Source organism: Hylobates moloch, unplaced genomic scaffold (genome assembly GCF_009828535.3).
Source record: "Hylobates moloch isolate HMO894 unplaced genomic scaffold, HMol_V3 SCAFFOLD_6, whole genome shotgun sequence".
NCBI lineage: Eukaryota > Metazoa > Chordata > Mammalia > Primates > Hylobatidae > Hylobates > Hylobates moloch.
This window is the reverse complement of record NW_026652281.1, coordinates 56,316,675-56,336,361: the sequence shown is the minus strand read 5'-3', so window position 1 is coordinate 56,336,361 and position 19,687 is coordinate 56,316,675. Positions and strand designations below refer to the sequence as shown.

General features: G+C 35.7%; 1 pseudogene; it reads right to left on the bottom strand.

Moving 5' to 3' along the window:
- Positions 1 to 4,812: 4,812 nt before the first annotated feature.
- On the bottom strand, positions 4,813 to 15,827 carry LOC116470381 (poly(rC)-binding protein 2-like; annotated as a pseudogene).
- Positions 15,828 to 19,687: the final 3,860 nt, after the last annotated feature.

The following is a 19,687-nucleotide window of genomic DNA, read 5'->3' as shown; positions in this document are numbered from 1 at the left end:
CCTAACGATGAGTTTTGCACATTTTGAATCTTTGTCCTAGCTATGCAACAGATCTAATTGCCCACCTTTCCAGGCTCATTCTGATGAAGTAGAACCAGAATTACAGTTCTCTGGTTTGAGAATAATCACTGCAGCAATATATAACATTTCTGAGAACACAGTGACCTTTTCCCGTTAGTAAGATTCTTTGAAATCTTGGGGATGTTTCCATTGCTATATTGATACATCTTATGTACTTTGCCAAAACCAGGCAGTGATATTTCCATTTCTGTTCTCTCTTTTTCAGCCACCCCCTGGGCTTGCTTTGCACCCCACACTATAAACACTGAACATGGTGTCTGAGTATGAGACAGGAATGGTCTCGCCACCTGGGAGTCTAAACCTTCTCCATTCATTTTCAAAACAGGATCACAAAAACTGTGCTACACCTGCTTGTTCCACACAAGGACTAGATTCCCTAGTTCTTAGATAGTTTTACAGACCATTTCCCTACATATTCAGCTGTCAGCTATTGTTACTTTTTACAATCCAGAAGAATATGCTAATTATACTGACACATAATGCAATATGCTTAAGAACATGCCACTCAAACGTGTGGCTCTCAGGAGAATTCTACCTTCAAGAAACTTCATCTATAAGGAAATATCCCCTTTGAGATAAAGGCAATTCTTTTGTAATAACAGAGGGGAAGGCTAAAATGTGATTTACAGCACATCACAACACTCGATAGTGTGATTTAACTGTTGTATAAAAACATATAGATTTAGGTTGAATTTAAATAGATGGGTGAGAAAGAGAGAGAAAGAGAGAGATTAAAATAACAGATGACTTTCAACTATAAAAAGTTCTCTAAGAAATGACAGAATAGTTAATGCATAGATTTCAAAGAAAACGACTGTTTCATACCATTGAGTATTAAACCTCTAATTTCTATAAAAATCTCTAATTTTTCCACATATTAAGTCAAGGAACTAAAAATGTCTTCTGTGGATATTTTTATAATAATATTTTCTGTTATAAAAAAGGCATTGCCAGACACTACCATCTGTCGTGTAGACTGACAGTGTACGAATCTGATGTCTTTCTGTGACTTCCTATCTTATATAATTGGAGGTTTCAGCCCAGAATGATGCTTCGTTTCCACCTAAGGACAACCAAGTTTGAATTCTCCTGAAATATTTTAATCATTTCCCTGCTATGCGCTGATAAGACCAGTATTCTGCATAGTTAAAAGCTATAAATGTGTCTATTGAGAGGGTGTTAAAAATTCTCCTCTGAGCTTCTGGCCATCATCCAGAATTATTACCATAATACCTTCTGAAATGACACGGAAAACATAATGCATTATAATTGATAAATGTTTCATTTGTACTTACTTTATTTTGGAAATTTGAAACACTCAAAATGTCTTAGCTGCATCAACACGGGGAAAGGTTTATTTTACTATTTTTTGATGAAAAAGCTGTCTTTGCAAATTGTTTATGTAAAGATTGGAATATTTGTCTACGGTGCTTTAAAAAGAGTTCAAGGACATTAAAACTACTCTACTGACTCAGATGTGTGCAAGTGTGTGTATGTGTGTAAGGGTGCATGTAACCATCTTAATCCCATTCAAGGAGACAAGATTACGGAATCACTTTTGCAGTTTTTCATTAAAAAAACCCACCTTTTTCAATAAAAGAGAAATTGTTACAGTTAAAACCTGTTAATTGGAGATAATGTCTGTGTAACTGAGCATTGTCCAAGGGTAATGACCTCCTGCTGCTAAGCCCTGAAAATGTTGACAGGAAGCCAACACATTTGTTTTCAAAGCAGGAGACATAGGTCCTTTGACATGATTCTATTAAAATGGCTTTATTTTTGTTGCACTACGTAATAGACAGAAATCTAATCATTCTAGTTCATATTATCAATGCGCTCCCATTTTTCTACTTCCAAATATCTTTGTAGGTTATGTTTTCACTGCTACTAAATGCACCAATTAGTACCTTTGCTGCTGCTGAGTAGCTGATCTCATAATAATACAGTCAGTTAAGTTAATTCGGTAGGTTGTCAAAAAGCACTGAAATGAGTTACTATTCATTAAGGTATGCCACTCAATACAATGTAATAATCAATGCTTTATAATTCATTGTAGCTGAGGAAAGAGGTTGGGTAATTTATAAAGAAATAGTGACAAGGGTTCCCCACTTCCCTGCCCCTAATTCTTACGCACTTCATTTGGCTAATGTTTGAAATTTCATTTGTCTAATGTATAAAATTTCACTTAAAAATATTCTTCTGGGTTGATTGATATTTTTATCAGTAAGAATAAAGGATCTAAGAACTGGTTTCCTTACGGGATTAGATGAACATGAAGGAGTGTTAACCTGAGGTAGCGAAAGAGGAGATCTTAAGGTATTAAAGCACCCGTAATGTGAGGATTGGAGGAGCTTAGAACCAATTCTGAATACTCTTCAGAGACAACCTAGGTGATGGCTGCTGAACCACTTGCATTATGATTGTGTGGAAAGAATAATTGCAATGATTCTTTTTCTGGCTATAGAGGGAAACTTTTGTCGTATTTTAAAAATACTTACATTAATGTCCTGGCCCTATCCTCAGTGACTTTTAATTCAATTGTTTTAGGATAGGGCCCTAGTAGTCACATCAATATTTTTTAAGCTCAATAGGTGATTCTAATTCATAGCCAGAGTCTTCTGTTCTGTGGTTCTGAGAGTCACCAGAAGGGCCTGTTGAAACACAGTGGGCTGCACCCCTACCCCTCCAAAGAGCTTCTGATACAGTGAGTCTAAGGAACAGCCAGAGAATTTGCATTTCTAACAAGTTCCCAGGTGGTGCTGATGCTGCACTAGAATGTATAGGAAGCCATTTAAATTATGTCAACTTAGTCATTTCGTTATTCCTGATGACTTTCAAAGGAAGAAAAGGGAAGACTCAAGACAGCAAGAGTCAAGTAGGGCCCAGGTTAGACTGTGTTTTCCCATTATACACCACTGTGTTGTGATAGTTCTAAAATAGCTTTTTGATTCCTTTCAAGTTTTCCATTTCTCTGGTTTACTTAAAATTTGTCATTTCCAAACACATAGTTTTTTTAAAAATAATAACTTTATAGCTAATACTTACTGAAAATTCAGTTACCATCAGGATCCAACCTAAATGTTATGTATTACCTCATTTAATCTTCACCACTTAAACAGATGCTCTTATTAGCATAATCAGTATTTACTTTCTTAAGGTCACACAGCTAATAGGTAGTAGATTTGTAATTGTAATACAAGCAAACTGACTCTACAGCCAAAAACCTTAATTTCTCTGTACTGCTTCCGCATACCTAATGATTTATGAAACATGATCTTACAACTCTGTGGGGCTAAGTGTATCACTGTTTATTATCAAATTGTTCTTGATGACAGAATAATGATAAAATAACCCCCATTTACTGAGTGCCTACTTAGGGCCATGCACTATGTTAAGCACTACTATCAAATTCCCAAGTGTTTAAGGGATGAGACAATTAAGTGGTGAAATTAGGGTTTAAATTTATGCCTTCTGGTGGGTGTTGGAGTTCCGCCCCCAAAAAGGAATCATTTAGGTTCCTGATAACATTCCAGTTTCAGATTCAAAATTCTGAAAAAATGTAGCTATGCTCCTGACAATATCCCTGTATAAGTCTGGCAAATTTACTTTTGCCTAAGAATGTCTGATATGGTTTCTGTTACAGTTAAAAAAAAAAAGCTTTGATTAAAATGGTGGTCATTTTGATGTATGAATATGAAGTCCCTGAGGCTTGGAGAGTTGAAGAGTTTAAATGACTTTAACTAAGATCACCCAAACTAAACAATGGAAGTAGGAATAGATAACTTTTAGGCTTATTTTCTTTCTGCTGCAACAATTTACTCCTCATGTCTGGTTTTGCACCTTTTCTTAGATCACTTGTGTGAGAAGATCACAGTACAGACCATAAATCCTTAATTATTTTTTCCATAGCGCATTTCTGAGTGGTAGCCCAATGAGTCTTATGATCAGATAGGAAGGGCTGCTGCTAGTGTGTTTTCAAGAGTCATGCATAGCCCTCCAGGAATCATTGTCTAGACCTCACCAGCTTGTTGTTAAGAGACAAATAAAATAGCAGATTCCAAGTGCCTGGCACATTGGAAGCACAAGGTTCAGTAAATGGTGGCGATTACTGTATTGTCCTAATGGCAATAGAAGGAGGGAAGTGAGAGGGAAGAGCAAAGCTCCGTACTAACTCAGATGACTCCCTGGTTTCAAAAATATCATTTGAGTATAGAAAATATTTGGTTTGTATGTAAAGAAAAATGAACTTTTCAAAAGTCAGTATCAGTCGTTTTTACAGCTCGTGTTTATGAGGTTTATCTACTCATATCAACAGGTTCAAATCAATTTGACTTGCACATGCTTCGTGCATACTGAGACCCAGGTGATGTGCAGATTTATTGTTGGAGAGCTGTTTCCAGTAACTTAGAGCCAAGAAACATTGTTATAATCATGTAGAGGGGCGGAACTATGTATACAAAATGCTCAGGCACAGGAGACATTTATTTTTCTGTCTGTTGTTCTGTCTGTCTATATCTATCCTCTTTCTCTCTCTCTGGCCAAATTAACTTTCTAATTTTTTAAAGGAATTAAAAGGCTTTAATTAAAAAATCTTGAGTGGATATAAAGTGTAGAAATAGAAAATTTACAAACTATTTAAAACCTGGAATCACTGACTGTTCAGGAACTACACAGAAGGATCATGAATGGTGGTGAACAGCAGAAAGAAATTATGGATGAATCTACATTATTTTAGCTGCTCCCCATGCCACCTGTCTCAGAGGAAAGCCTGACGTTTATTAGATTTTGAACCAGACTAATGGTGGCAGCAGATCCAGTGATTGTAACCTGCCTATCAGTAGATCCTTCCACTGGGTTCAAAATTTTGATCTGCACCACAGACTTCTGAGGGATCTCCTTGATTTTGATGTCTTGATGTCTGAAATTATTCAGCCAATCAAATCATTTGGAATGGTGAGTTCATGAGAGTAGTTGGAGCAGATGCATTCAAACCTGCACTGAATCCAGTGTTGCCATGAGTCATGGGAAAATAAGCCTGTTGCACTGCCTACTGGTGCAGCTTGGTCAACTCTAGAGGTGATCCCTCCAGATAAGCACTGAGGCACATGGACAGAGTGGTGTGGGGAAAGTTCGCACTGTTGCTGCTTGTGATGTACTTGTCCTTACCACCTGCAAAGATGACCAGAGAACTCAATAATAGCTTGGGCTGGTAAGGAATAGTCATGCCCTTCTCGGGGTACTGGGAGAGTCTCCAGCATGTCTACGCATGTCTGTTTGACACACTCAATCGTGGATTGCAGAATGTTAGCAATAGTGATGGCCCACTCAGTTGAGTTGGGAGCATATCCTCTGTCAGCTGCACCTGAGCCTCTACACTCTCTCATATTTCCTTGATTTTGCAACCACATTTTCCAATAAGAGGGCCACATTGACTAAGATGACCAAGGGTCTACTGGCACCTGTGCTATTGGTTATAGAGCTGCTGATGTCCTCTTCCGGTTTGTCAATTATCATAGTAAGCCTTTGAAGATGGGATTAGTGAGTCCAGCCAAAGTGATAACTGTCTCAGGACAATTTTCTAATTTCTTTATTGAAAAACATCCATTTGCAAAGTTGAGGGCATTACTCTATATGACACTAGATGGTGTAAGTGAATTTAACATAAATTATCTGTTATTAGATATTACTTAACTGTGACTGCATGCATCACAGTGCTGCATTTACCTGATAAACCACCACCACACCCAGCTAATTTATTTATTTATTTTTTTGAGACAAGACTCCATTGTCCAGCTTGGAGTGCAGTAGCGCCGTCTCAGCTCGCTGCAACGTCTGCCTCCAGGTTCAAGCGATTCTCCTGCCTCAGCCTCCTGAGTAGCTGGGATTAGAAAGGCGTGTGCCACCATGCCCGGCTATTTTTTGTAGTTTTAGTAGAGATGGGGTTCCACCATGTTGGCCAGGCTGGTCTCGAACTCCTGGACTCAAGTGATCTGCCTGCCTCGGCCTCCCAAAGTGCTGGGATTACAGGCGTGACCCACCACGCCCGGCCCTAATTTTGTATTTTTAGTAGAGACGGGGTTTCATGATGTTGGCCAGGCTGGTCTCGAACTTCTGACCTCAGGAGATCCACCTGCCTTGGCCTCACAAAGTGCTGGGATAATAGGCATGAGCCACCACGTCCAGCCTAGTGTTTATGTTTTGACCTTTATTGTTTGTCACCTATTCATCTTGATCGTGCTATTTCTTATCCCAACATTTGGGACATCAGTTTTAACACAGTCTCGATATGTAACCTCTTTAAAAATATATACATGTAGGCCGGGCGCGATGGCTCACCCCTGAAATCCCAGCACTTTGGGAGGCCGAGGTGGGTGGATCGCTTGAGGCCAGGAGTTCAAGACCAGCCTGGCCAACATGGCGAAATCCCGTCTCTACTAAAAATACAAAAATTAGCCAGGCATGGTGGCACGTGCCTGTAATCCCAGCTACTCAGGAGGCTGAGGCAGAAGAATCGCTTGAACCTGGAGGCAGAGTTGCAGTGAGCCGAGATCGTGCCACTGCACTCCAATCCGGGCAATAGAGCAAGACTTTGTCTCAAAAAAAATATATATATATATATACACACACACACACACACACACACACGTAGAGAAGCCTGCCCCAGAAAAGATTTTAAAAATAAAATTATGAAAATAGAACAAATGTTAAAAGTGAATTCAAAATTTAACTACTATTAGGATTTTAATGTTATCCACTCCAGTTATTTAGAAACAATTTAAAATGTATACTTATAACAAACACATCCATATTATGTTGCATCAATAAATACTTATTTTAAGTATTATAATTGTCTTCATTCTTTTATATTTTTGAGAAAGAATCTCGTTCTGTAGCCCAGGCTGGAGTGCAGTGGTGCCATCTCTGCTCACTGCAAACTCCACCTGTCGGGTTCAAGCAATTCTCCTGCCTCAGCCTCCCGAGTAGCTGGGATTATAGGAGCTCCCCATCACACCTGGCTAATTTTTGTATTTTTTTTAGTAGAGACGGAGTTTCACCGTGTTAGCCAGGTTGGTCTCGAATTCCTGACCTCGGGTGATCCGTCTGCCTCGGCCTCTCAAAGTGTTGGGATTACAGGTGTAAGCCAGCATGACCGGCCTGTCTTCATTCTTTAACAGTAATTACAATTAATATTCTAAACACAGCCATAAATTTTATCTAGTGTATCGGTGATAATATACTAAAACCTTCCCCCACTACTAGACATTGGGGTGCTTTAAATTGTTCATAGTGTAATGCTATACCTTCATATATTAACTTTTTCAGTATTTTGGCTGATTTCATTAGGCTAGATTCCAAGGACTGGGAATGCCTTTGACAAGGTATTTGTCAAATTGCTTTCTAGAAGAGTTATACTCATTTATGTTGTCATCAAGAATGAATGGGACAGTAAGTTCACTGTACTTTCACCAGCATGTTAGATATTTATTTACTTACTTATTTTTGTAGTTCCAAATGTCAAATGGTACTTGCTTTAATCTACGTTTTCTGGCTACAAGAAAGTTCTTACATTTTCAAATCTGTATTTGATAATTCTGTTTCCTTTAAATGTCAATTATGTGTTTAAACTCTTATCCATGTATCTGTCATGTTATTAGTGACTTTTCTATTAGAAGTTTGAATGTTTCACATGCATTTTTCACATGCATAAAAATAAAATCAAGTAATTAAACCAATACTACATTTGTTGGAAAATTTCTCAGTTTAACTTTTAAATTTTTTTATATTCACATTTTAAATGTTATGGTACCATTTACTGATATTTTCCTTTGTGCATTCTTTTCTTTGTTTTTTTTTTTTTGAGACAGAGTCTCGCTCTGTCACCCAGGCTGGAGTGCAGTGGCGCGATCTCAGCTCAGTGCAAGCTCTGCCTCCCGGGTTCACGCCATTCTCCTGCCTCAGCCTCCCGAGTAGCTGGGACTACAGGCACCCGCCACCGCGCCCGGCTAATTTTTTGTATTTTTAGTAGAGACGGGGTTTCACCGTGTTAGCCAGGATGGTCTCGATCTCCTGACCTTGTGATCCGCCCACCTCGGCCTCCCAAAGTGCTGGGATCACAGGCTTGAGCTACCGCGCCTGGCCAGCATTCTTTACATATTCAAAGCATTGAAAATCATTTCTTTGTTGGAGGTTTGATAAATATTCAATATAATTTTCTTTTTACTTTGACTTAATTTTCAGTAAAATTTACTTTTTAACACATCTGGAATTTGTTTCAGGGTATGATGTGAAGTGAATACATTTGAATTTTAAATAATTTACTATGCTGTGACCCAGCTGCCTGATATCCCATACAAGTTGCCAAGTGCCCACTGAAAGAATAATGTTCTTATATTTTGTGTTCATTGAGATAACATTGGTTACTTTATTAAGCATGGCAGAGTTTTGTTTTTTTTTTTTTTTTTTTTTTTACTGAGAAACCTATACCTCACTTTGTTTGTTTTCAAAAAGTTGAATGATCAGAAGGGTATAATTTAATAAAATATTATTTTGTATATTTTGTGTTACCCTGTTTATTACAAGAGTACCCTTAACAAACTACTGCAGGTACTTTTGGATTTTCAGAAGTATTTTAGCCTACTATTGTTAATATATGTATTTTTTAATGTTCTAGGTGAACTTAGATATAAAAACCTGAGTTTGAAGTATGTCCCAATGACTGATTCATTATGTGATTTTACGCAAAGTTTAATCTTCTGAGTCTCTGTTTTCTCTCCAGACAGTAGGGATAATGCAACCTACATTATGAGACAATGGTAATAATTACATGAAAAAATATATGTAAAATGATCAGAAGATGGCCTGATAAAGAAGAAACCTCACAGATGCATTATTTTCTTTTCATTTTTATATAGTATAGGCTATTGGTCATCTGAACTGGTGAAAGAGAACAAATGTTCCTAGTAAAATCCACAGGGACAACTTTTGACTTTGAAATATGTCTCCTTTGAATTTTGAATATAGTTATTTCTGATCTTCAGGGAATTTAAACAACATAATGAAATTATAGAGCTAATACCTAATTCTAGACTCTTTTAATTTTTTCTTGTGTTCAACTACAAGCTAAAAACATAGAACTCATTTTAAAACTTCCCTAAGGCAGAAATGATGGTAAGTGTTTGAACTTCAAAGGGTTTGCCTAGTCAGATGAGGACTGTATGCTTAGTAAAAGTAAACAGATAGGAAAGAGACCAACAAGAACAGTAATTAAATAAAGTATGTAGTTCAAATATCTAATTATGATATTTGCCTTAAAAAATCCACCTGGGATTTCTGTTTAGTTGTCTATTAATATAATTTTAGAGACATGAGAAAGACTCCCGTAGCAATCTATCCAGCTTGCCACCCATAAAATCTGACACATATACCTGTATTATAACACATGTCTCACTGTGTCCAATGATCTTTTTAATAATTTGTAGCCTGTTAAACAGGGCTTTATAAAGACAGAGGACAGGTCTTGTACTTCTTTGCACTGATCCTGATGATCATTAGGATTCTCTATAAAAGTTTCATGTCAGAAATTCTGTATTGCTATATTTAGAGCTTTTGTGTCATTGTGCATGAGATTATAATTATTGTTGTCTAACTTTATATAATCATAGGATCTTGGACAAGGATGTGTCAGGTTGGGGCCTGGGGGAGGACAAGAACATAAGAGACTAGATACTTAAACAATAATGATGCAAATAAGATGATTTAGCTCAATTCTTTAAAAAGCAGAGCCTGAGGTAAGGATTAAGATGCTATTATTTTATTTAGAAGATTCAAGCCCACTGAAGAATAAATGAAAAACAGAAAGCAAAGCGAGGACGTTGCAGAGAAATTTAATGCCTTATGTTACAACACTGGTCACCACTGCATGATGAGTCACTAAGAGATACTGCCAGATGCATGGTGAATGTGTTCACACAACACATAGAACTTCTTCGGAAGTGTGGTAAGAATGAGTCATTCCTAGGAGAGGGAAAGGAGGAGAAATGTGTCTTTCCAGCTTTCTCCCATCTCAAGTTACCTGTTGGTCAAATCTTATGCAGAGTGTTTTACCCCTACACTGACGGCTTGTATAATCTGGCTTGTCAGTACCGAAGAGAGATCCCTTGTATTATGGACTATTTCATCCAAGTCCAAAGATGAACCAGTGACCTAATATGAATGCGGACTTGATCAGGAAAGAGAGAGAAGAAAAGGTGGTCAAGAGAATCTGAGAAAGCATACAAAGTTTGTTTCCTAAAACATAAGGGATGTGGACATTAAGGAAGTTGGGAGCATTGAAAACTACAGTTGTAGGGTGATAAAAGTGATACTCTTTTGCTGTATTGGTCAGGTCAGGGATTGCTATATGCAAAACAAATGCACCCCAAATTACAGTGGTTTAAATCACCAACAACTGTATTTCTTGCTTACGTCTCAGTTAACTATGGGTTGAGGGAACTCACATTTCTTTGACTTAGTGACTCTGCCATTTCTAGGATTCCTAGGATCCAAAATGCCTCCAATGCATCCTCTGCATCTGGCTGCTAGGCCAGGGAAAATAATGAGAGCATGGGGGGTTGCCTGGGGATTTTTTTATGTGCCTCATTGTGAATCATCACTCAGCCCCACCTAAGAGCAGGGGAGACTGAGGAATGTAGTCTACTGGTATGCCCAGAAGGAAAAAAGGAGGGCTTGTGAACAGTTAGTTTGTGTCAGATATCCTAACCATGTTTAGGTTTTGCTGTAGGAGAATGTTTCATAGTAGTGGTATACTTTGACCTTTAATCTACTTAAGTAATGCAGTAAAGACTCATTTTAATCAGACTCCACTCTTTTGCCCTCTGCATCAAATTTTTCAGATTTTAAAAAAATTTTCCCATAACATCACCATCTTGCTTTTGCTTTTTCTGGAAAAATGTAACTAACTTGAGAATCAATTCTACTCTAGCTTCCAAGACAAACCTTAACCTTAGGGTATTTATATGACAATCTGTGGAGGTACTTACGGAATCAGCCCTCCAGACTCACTGAAGCTGGGCTTCCCAAATGAAACTACTACTTTCCAATGCCTGGACTCATAATCCTTGCAAGGTAATTTAGCAAACTTTGTACAAGCTATACCTTAGCCTGAGACTTTTCACAGTCACTGCACTTTTTGATAATTTCATCCCTAACTTTTCTCTCAATGAAAAGGCAATTTACTGACTTTCACCAAGAAAATTACCTTTCTTATCCTTCTGTCATTGCCTGTAAAAGACAGCTGGGAACAAAATAGTGAGGCAATTAATAATGTTCTTCTTAATTTCTCTCTTCACAGAATCCTGGTACAACAACTGCCTATAAACACTTGCCAAATCTGAGATCAAGCTACTAACTGAAGTAGTCACAATAGGAGGTGTCTTCACTATAAAAATGTATGAAAATTTTGAGTATATTTACTGTGAGAATGCTTTGCAAAGACTTCACAAAAAAGTATTTCACATTGTAATAGTACTGGAGCATGAGTCACCAGGCAGTAATCAAGTTGTCTTTTTCAATCAGAATGAAGACCATCAATTTCAAGTTGATTTTTTTATGTCGTGAATGGAATGAAGGAGAGATACCATAGCTATCTTTTCAGAGAGAATCGGATATACTTTCCTGATACACTTGGAACACTGTAATCCTTGGCACAGGTAACATCCGTGTTCTCAAAAAGGAGTTTGCATTATTTTTGCAGAATGCGCTCATGGGTCTCTTATTAAAGTCTGTTCTGCTGTGGAGATATATCCAGAAGTTCAGCATAAATACACTGATTTTCAAAAACCTAGGAATTATCCTGCTTTTACCTTTTATTACCTGGAAAAATTACTTCAAGTAATTGGATCTTGGTTTCCTCATTTGTAAAATGAAAATATTGTTATTTACACCATATGGATATTAAAAAGATTGATAAGATAACATATATGAGAATGATCAGCAGGGTGTCTGGCATAGATACTTTGCCTTAAAGGTATTGAAATGATATTTGAAGTTTGATATTGTTGATGCTGATCGACTGCCTGTTTTTGTTCTCTCTGGTCTTCTCTGGGATTGCCATCAAGAATTTTAAAACTTATCCTTGATCTGAACAGAGAGAAAGAAATTCATATGACATATTGTTGCTTTTGGTCTGAACTTATAGATTAAGACTTTCCTTCTAGACATATATCCATATTTTTGAAGAGGTTCCCATCTCTAAATGAATTCTTTCCTAATTGTGTTTGTGTATTATACCCTGATCTCCTGATCCTGTTCTTCACTGTGGCTGCTAAATTCTAAAATCTCTGGTATAGGAGTCCTTCCTTATCAGCACAGTATATGTTCCAAAACCCTCAGTGGATGCCTGAAACTGTGACTAGTACCAAACCCTATATATACTATAATTTTTCCTATATATATGTACCTATGATAAAGTTTAGTTTATAAATTAGGCACAGTAAGAGATTAACACAGTAACTCAAAATAAAGCAATTATAACAATATATTGCAATAAAAATTATGTGAATGTGGTCTCTCTCTTTTAAAATACTTTAGTATTTTTGGACTGAGGTCGACTGTGGGTAACTGAGACCACAGAAAGCAAAATCATGGGTAAGTGGGGAATGCTGTATAACTCATTCTGCAAACTCTCTAAACCCTTGCTTGAATCTCACTAAGAAATTTTAAAACAACTTTCCTTGCAAAAGTGAAAGCACAGCTAATAATGAAGGCGAAATAAAATAAAAGGTACACAGCCCAGTCCTGAGCTATAGATAAGCAAGGCATCTAATTATTAATCTGATGTGAAATGATACTGGCCCCTAAAGATCCTGTTATGGATATTTTATGGATCACATTGAAACTGGTGTTCTTGCTGCTTGTTTTTCCTCCTGTTGAGGAGAGAAGCAAAAATAATCACATGCTACGGCTTTGTGAATAACTTTAAGGGAAAGTAAAAAATGAGTTCTTCTCATTTTTTCCTTCTAGATTCTAATTCTTTTCACATTTAACTGAACAATCAGTGAAATTCAGCCCTTTTGACTCTTCATAAATGTGGGATAAGTGGTGAAAACAGAACATCATGATGAGAGACTCCAGACCTAGATTATTTAATTAGTGTTTTGTCTTTGGCAAAGCCTTAAATCTCTGTTTCCCAGTTTTCTCACTTATTAAATGGAGTAAGTAATAGCTTCCTTACATCACTGGGATATTTTGAGAATAGATAAAATGATGAGTGTCAAAATTCTTTTGTAAAAAGCAAAAGTTATTTTTAGACAAATATAAAATGTTGCAAATAAGTGATACTCTACCCCCTCTATTATACTGACGCTAACATATTCAATTATAAATATCAGCATAACTTAATTTTATAAAACTTAGTATAAATAAAAATCTTATAGAAAATGCACATTATTTTTTCTCACTGTAGTCCATGACACTTGTCAAATTATCATCTCGGCACAACTTTAACTTATTAACCAGGCACATTGTAATTCTTCATCGATGTGCTTACTGTGAAAATTTACTTAAAGCAATTTGATAAAGAGCTGTGCTAATTCAATTATTGAATTTCATGCTTTATATTTAAAGCCTATAAACAAAAATTACAAAAAAAGTACTTAAGTTATTGCATTACTTTAATGCTCTGAATAGCATTTGTACTTGAGATTGTTAGGCAGCATATTTAAGTGATGTGCTCATGAAAGTGAAATATTCAAAACAGCTTTTATGAAAATCTCCCATCTGGCAGTTACAATTGATCAGAAATCTACTCTTCAGCATTATTTTGAAAATAGCATGCGTTTTTAATTAAAACTGTTCATTCAATTTATTAATGTAAGTAAAACCTCCCATCTGATCATGTTTAACTTGAGAAAGTGGTTTTCTAAAACCTCTTTTATGAATTGAATTATACAATTTTTAATAAAGAATAAAAGATGTCAGACATTTGCTATTAATCTTTTTTGTCCTTAATTTCACAATTGATCTATGAACATGCTTAAAAATATTTGATGAATTCATGGTCTTAATTCTTATATTATTTTAAATCTAAGTGAGCTACAAAGGATCTAAGATAAAAATCTTTAATAAATCATGTTAAGGGATACTTTATGTTAGTTAAGTTTTAATGGACAAGATATAAGTAGATTATTAAGGTTAAAATTTTTCACAGTGAGAAATAAAAGCTAATTATCAAATGCTTTTATTCAGTTGCTGTGTTCATTATGTACATTATCGAAATTAATCCTTTTAAGAATCCTGTTTCTCAGCAAAAGGATTTCAGCTCAGGCAACTGGACTTTGAATCACAGGCATTTCATCCCTGCCCTGCTTGTCCTGGCTATGGGAGGTTTATAAGGACGGCTCTGCTGGATTCTCTCCAGGAAGGTCAGTACCTGGATTAGATGCCATGATAATTCCCAGACATGGTTGCTTGTCAAATGGATTATTAAGGCTATGAACTAATAACCTTATAAAAATGGAAAACAAATTTCTTTAACATGTATTCTGGATAGTGTATATATCCATCATTCTGGATAATGTCTATATCCTTCATGTTTTACACCCTCATTTCACAGGGTTTGGGATAAATGTGTTTGGAAGATCTTTCAGGTTATGCCTCTCCTTATAAATAAATCTATAGTCATTAGGTGCAGAGTGTATCTTCCATTGGCACCTTATATAATTATATTCTACTGTTCAAGTTTTCCAGTGTGCTTGTTTCATAAACAATCAATAGCCATGTTTCCCAGCATGGGAACAAAAAAAGGTTGAAAACTGGTTCTACCAACAGCTTAGCTTGTCAAACCATGAGCGCTATCTGTGCTGTTTTTCAGCCTATATCTATGATTTGTATCTCTGAAACTTTCACTTACGTATTTCTTATCTTACCAACAGCATTTCTCAAAATGGTCTTCTTTATTTCCAGTGACTTATCCAAGAATTGTATTGCTACTGCTGTTTCCAACCTTTTCAACAAAAAATTTTATTAGCTCTAAACATGTTTCCTTGAAAATAAATTCCAGAGTGTTGTGTTTTTAGTTACTTATTTAACATTATTTTGAGTTGTAACAAAAATAATTTATTAGAACTTATAAACCTGCATGTAAGGCAAAATGAATTTTAAATGTGTAAGAAAGCCAAAGGAAAGGGAGAGTAAAAATTAAAAAAGTAAAATCCAGCCAGCATGGGGCTGGTACATAAAATATTTGCGCTGAAGTTCTATACACGTGCTAAAGGTAGACCACAAATTTGACTTTAAGCTTTTTAGAAACAAATCAAAAGTGAGAAATGTGATCAGTATCTCCAAAGTATAAGGAAATGAGTTGCTCTGAAGATGCATATTTACTATTCATGAAACCAAGGTTAGGAAACAAATTTTTATACATTTTTATTTTGGAAGAAAGAAAAATTGAAAACATTTATCACAGAGTAAGGAGTTTCTAAACATTGGGAAATGCTATCTTGCCATGGTACAATCTAATAAAAGGTATTTTTGTGGGAAGGAAGTATTTATAATATGTGATCCAGTCATGGCACCCTTTGATGGTCCAGCTGGTGCAAGGAGAGATTTCAGAATCTCTGAAATTGTGTCGAAGAAGTAGGAGCAACATTCTCTCTGCAAATGGTCCCAAAGCTTCAACTTCAGCTACTTCAAAATAGAACTTCATTTCAGCTTACATTCCTCTGATCCTTCTTGGAAACTGATGGCATCGTTGCTCCTAAGTACAAGGTTCTCCATTCCCTCACCGGTTTTATTAAGAAAATCCTACAACCATGGATAAGAAAGGCTCAGGTAGAGAAGAGTGGAGATTATTATTTATTCATATCAGTGACTCCAGGGTTGCTAGTGAGATGCAGGGACACATAATAGGTGCGGATACACGTTGCTTTCCTACAAGCTCTGAAATTAACTGTTTTAATATAGGCAAATAATTTCACCTATAAAGGAGGGATAATGATACTAACCCTGGTGGAACAAGTTAAATTAATAAACATTGGTTAATAACAAGCACTTAATAAATATTTGCTGGATCAAGGAATGAAGTCTAAAGCACTGTGCAATGTAAAAGATGAGATATTAGTAAATTATCTAAATACTGCCACAATAAATATTTTAGTATTGGATTTCCAAGGCAATATTGAAGAAGATGGTATCATGTTGAATAGAGGAAAATGTATTATTTTGTAGAAGAGTTACATATAGAGATAGATAATTAACTTACCTATAGAGGTAGACTATTAAGTGCTAATATTCTCAGTAATACTATTTTAATAAATAATCTAAAATATAAGAATATGCATTTTTCCCATGAGACGTAATATAGGCATATTTTTATTTTGAATGAGGATAAAAAGCAATTTGCAGAGTTTTTTTTCAATTGCATAGAATTTCCCTCAAAAAACGTATGTCACCATAGATCTAAACTCTCGTATGAATGGACTACATATTCTTGATAATTCTCTCTAAACGTTTTTTCTCTGTACTGAGATTTTGACTGATATCAAGTAATAGGAAGTTTAAGATTATATTATCTAACATAGTAGATGCTGAATAAATTTTGTCCATTAACTGACAATCAGTTGATTAACAAACACTTGATTTCTAAATATACTTAAATATTTCTAGTATAATCTTACCATAATATAATCATGTTTCTTATTAAATAATTTATCTGCCTCTAAATGTAACTCTTCTACAAAATAATACATTTTCTTCCATTCAAAATGGTACCATCTTCTTCAATATTGCCTTGGAAATCCAGTCCTCAATATTTGTTCTTACATTGTCTTATATTACATGACTTAATGTTGAGCTGTAGATTTCCAAACTGGCCACCATATGTATGATGATACATATAGCTCACTCATCATTTAAGGAGCTATATGTATGTATATGCTTAATCATAACAACATATACTGTAGTAGTTTTAGTGAACTTTCATCCATGCAAAATACCAACTTGTTTTCTACTATTGTGTTTCTTCCTGGTCCACCATTTCTGATGTGGGGATTTTTGGAAATTTTGGCTTTATTCTTGAGAAATATATACCTTTTCTTCTAGCTCTTCTGCTATTTTCTTCCTATTCCTCTTAATATGTTTTTTAAAAAGATATCTACATTTTAAATTTCATTATCTAACATTCTCTATTTCAATATGATCTCCAGTCTACTATTTTCCAATTTGTGATTTAATGGAAATCAACTCCACCAAATATAATGCAGAAATTATTTCATCTTTTTGAGCCATCTGTGTTTCTTGACTTTATAATTTCAATTTGAAAATTTTTAATTTTTATAATTAATTCTATAATTTAAACGATTTAATTTCAATTTAAAAATCGGAGTAAAATTTTTACTTATTTATAACCCTGCCTTATTCAAGAACGATGGTTTAGATATTGAATTCATCAGGTATTGTGTTGATTGTTAACTTGCTTAGCAGTTCCAACTTTTCCCTATTCAAGCCTGTGCTATTACATCACTTTCAGGTCCTGCTGTGCTTGCAGGAAGGGGGACACGAAACCAGTTCCACTCAATGAATCATTAGCGAAAGTAACGTGTGTCAATTCGGAGCCTTACCAGTGCAGAATCTTCTAGAGTTATACTCTCTGGTGCAGTAGCTGATAACATTTAAGATGATGGCTCACTGTCAGAACCTCAATCCTTGAATCAGTTCATTGATCACAGCTCAGCCCCCCGCTGGCCTCTAATGGTGTCCTGAACAAAAATTAATTTTCTTTTAAGCCATTGAGGGATTTTATTTTTCTTTTAAACTGCAGCATAACCCAATTTAAAGAGACTGATACAGGGAATGCTTGGTTTTGAAATTTTCTGGGTGATATTAAAAAAATATTTGAGATTGTAGCAAGCACTGCCAGTCTTCTACTCAGACCCCTGCAGATCCCATTTACAATCTCTGCACACCATTTTCTCACTTTCTGTGTGTTTTTGCGTCTAACAGCATGCACTTGCAATTCTCTTCAGAGGACTGCCCTCGAGTTACTGGAGCTACTTAGGAGCACATAAGCCAATGATTGACTGACTCATGAAATCCCAGCTTTCTTACATCCAGAGAGGACAATCTTATGATAAACTTATATCCCAGAATTTCCTTGCAAGATCAGTCTCAAGTTACCCTCTGTGGGAGCTTGCCTGAAATCTTCCATTCCTTAACTGCTTCTTGTTTCTATACCCTGCATCCCTGACTCCCTTCTAGGTTTCTCCTGGGAAGTCTTTCTTAATAAATCACTTGAGTATGTGGCTTATGTTAGAATCTGTTTCTGGGAAGTCCTATCGAAGACTAGGAATGGAATATACAATATGTAGTTTCATAATAACGTTGAAGGGAATATGTTTGGCTGGATTTTAAAATACCATGGTATGTAAAAATGAAATAAAACTTTAGAAGGTTGATTTTGAACTTTTAATCATTTAAGCCAGGAATTTTGTCATGTTTAACTTGCTGTTCTTCACCAGATCAGAATATATTGCTGCTTAATTTTTCTTAGTAAGACATGCTTTTTATATAATCATTACACCATTTCTCCACTTTAGGTGGTGGATTTTAATTATTCTATCTGTTCATTGTCCTCAAGCATCTTCAGACCCTGGAAAACATACCGAGATATACATGAGATTGAGTCAGAGCCTGTGATCACATAACAGACCATAGCTCACTGGCCACACAAAAGTGAAATCTACCAATTAACTCTCATTACTGTAGTGCTCTAATGAATTGTTGTAATTGACCATTGATGATGATGGCATAGAAAAATAGAGGGGGAAAACACTTATTTCTTCTGATTATGTTTTGTGGTGTCAGTTCTTAAATGTCCTTAATTTTATTTATCCTTTTGGCCACAATATCAAGGCTGTGGCATACAATTCTGATTTTGATTTTCTCTTTGTTTTACTTCTGAAATTATACTGAGACCCAAGTATACATATTTTAGGAGATAAATTGATTTTGCAATTTATAAATGCAGAATTTCTTTTAAAACAGGATACTTGATCTTCTTTTAGGTTAATAGGGTCCATGTAGACAGAATAGATTACCACAAGTATCCTTTGTTTGAATGTGTATCAATCTCTGCAGAAATAATGAGTATTCTCTTGGGACATGTCTCTTGTCATGAGGTGGGGGTCTTTGAACTATACTTAGTTGGTTAAGCAAAAAAGAAATTGTCAAGATTTCAGGTATATTCTAGTGAAGTAGAATGCCTAAAAATTTAGTTACCCCTTATCTCTTTATCAGCTGTTCTGTCCATTTTCCCTAGTTAGATTACTTCTTAAGATAACTTATATTTATATTTGATGAGCAAAAATAAAAGTTACAAGCAAATCTTTAGGTGCCATAAATTTTATAGAGATACAAGAGAAACACACCTACCATTTATACCTCTGAGATAGAATCCAAGCTAGACAATTATATTAGCCCATTTTCGTATTGCTACAAAGAATTATCTGAGACTGGGTAATTTATAAAGAAAAGAAGTTTATTTTTTTCACAGTTCCACATGGCTGAGGAGGCCTCAGGAAACTTACAATCATGATGGAAGGTGAAGGAGAAG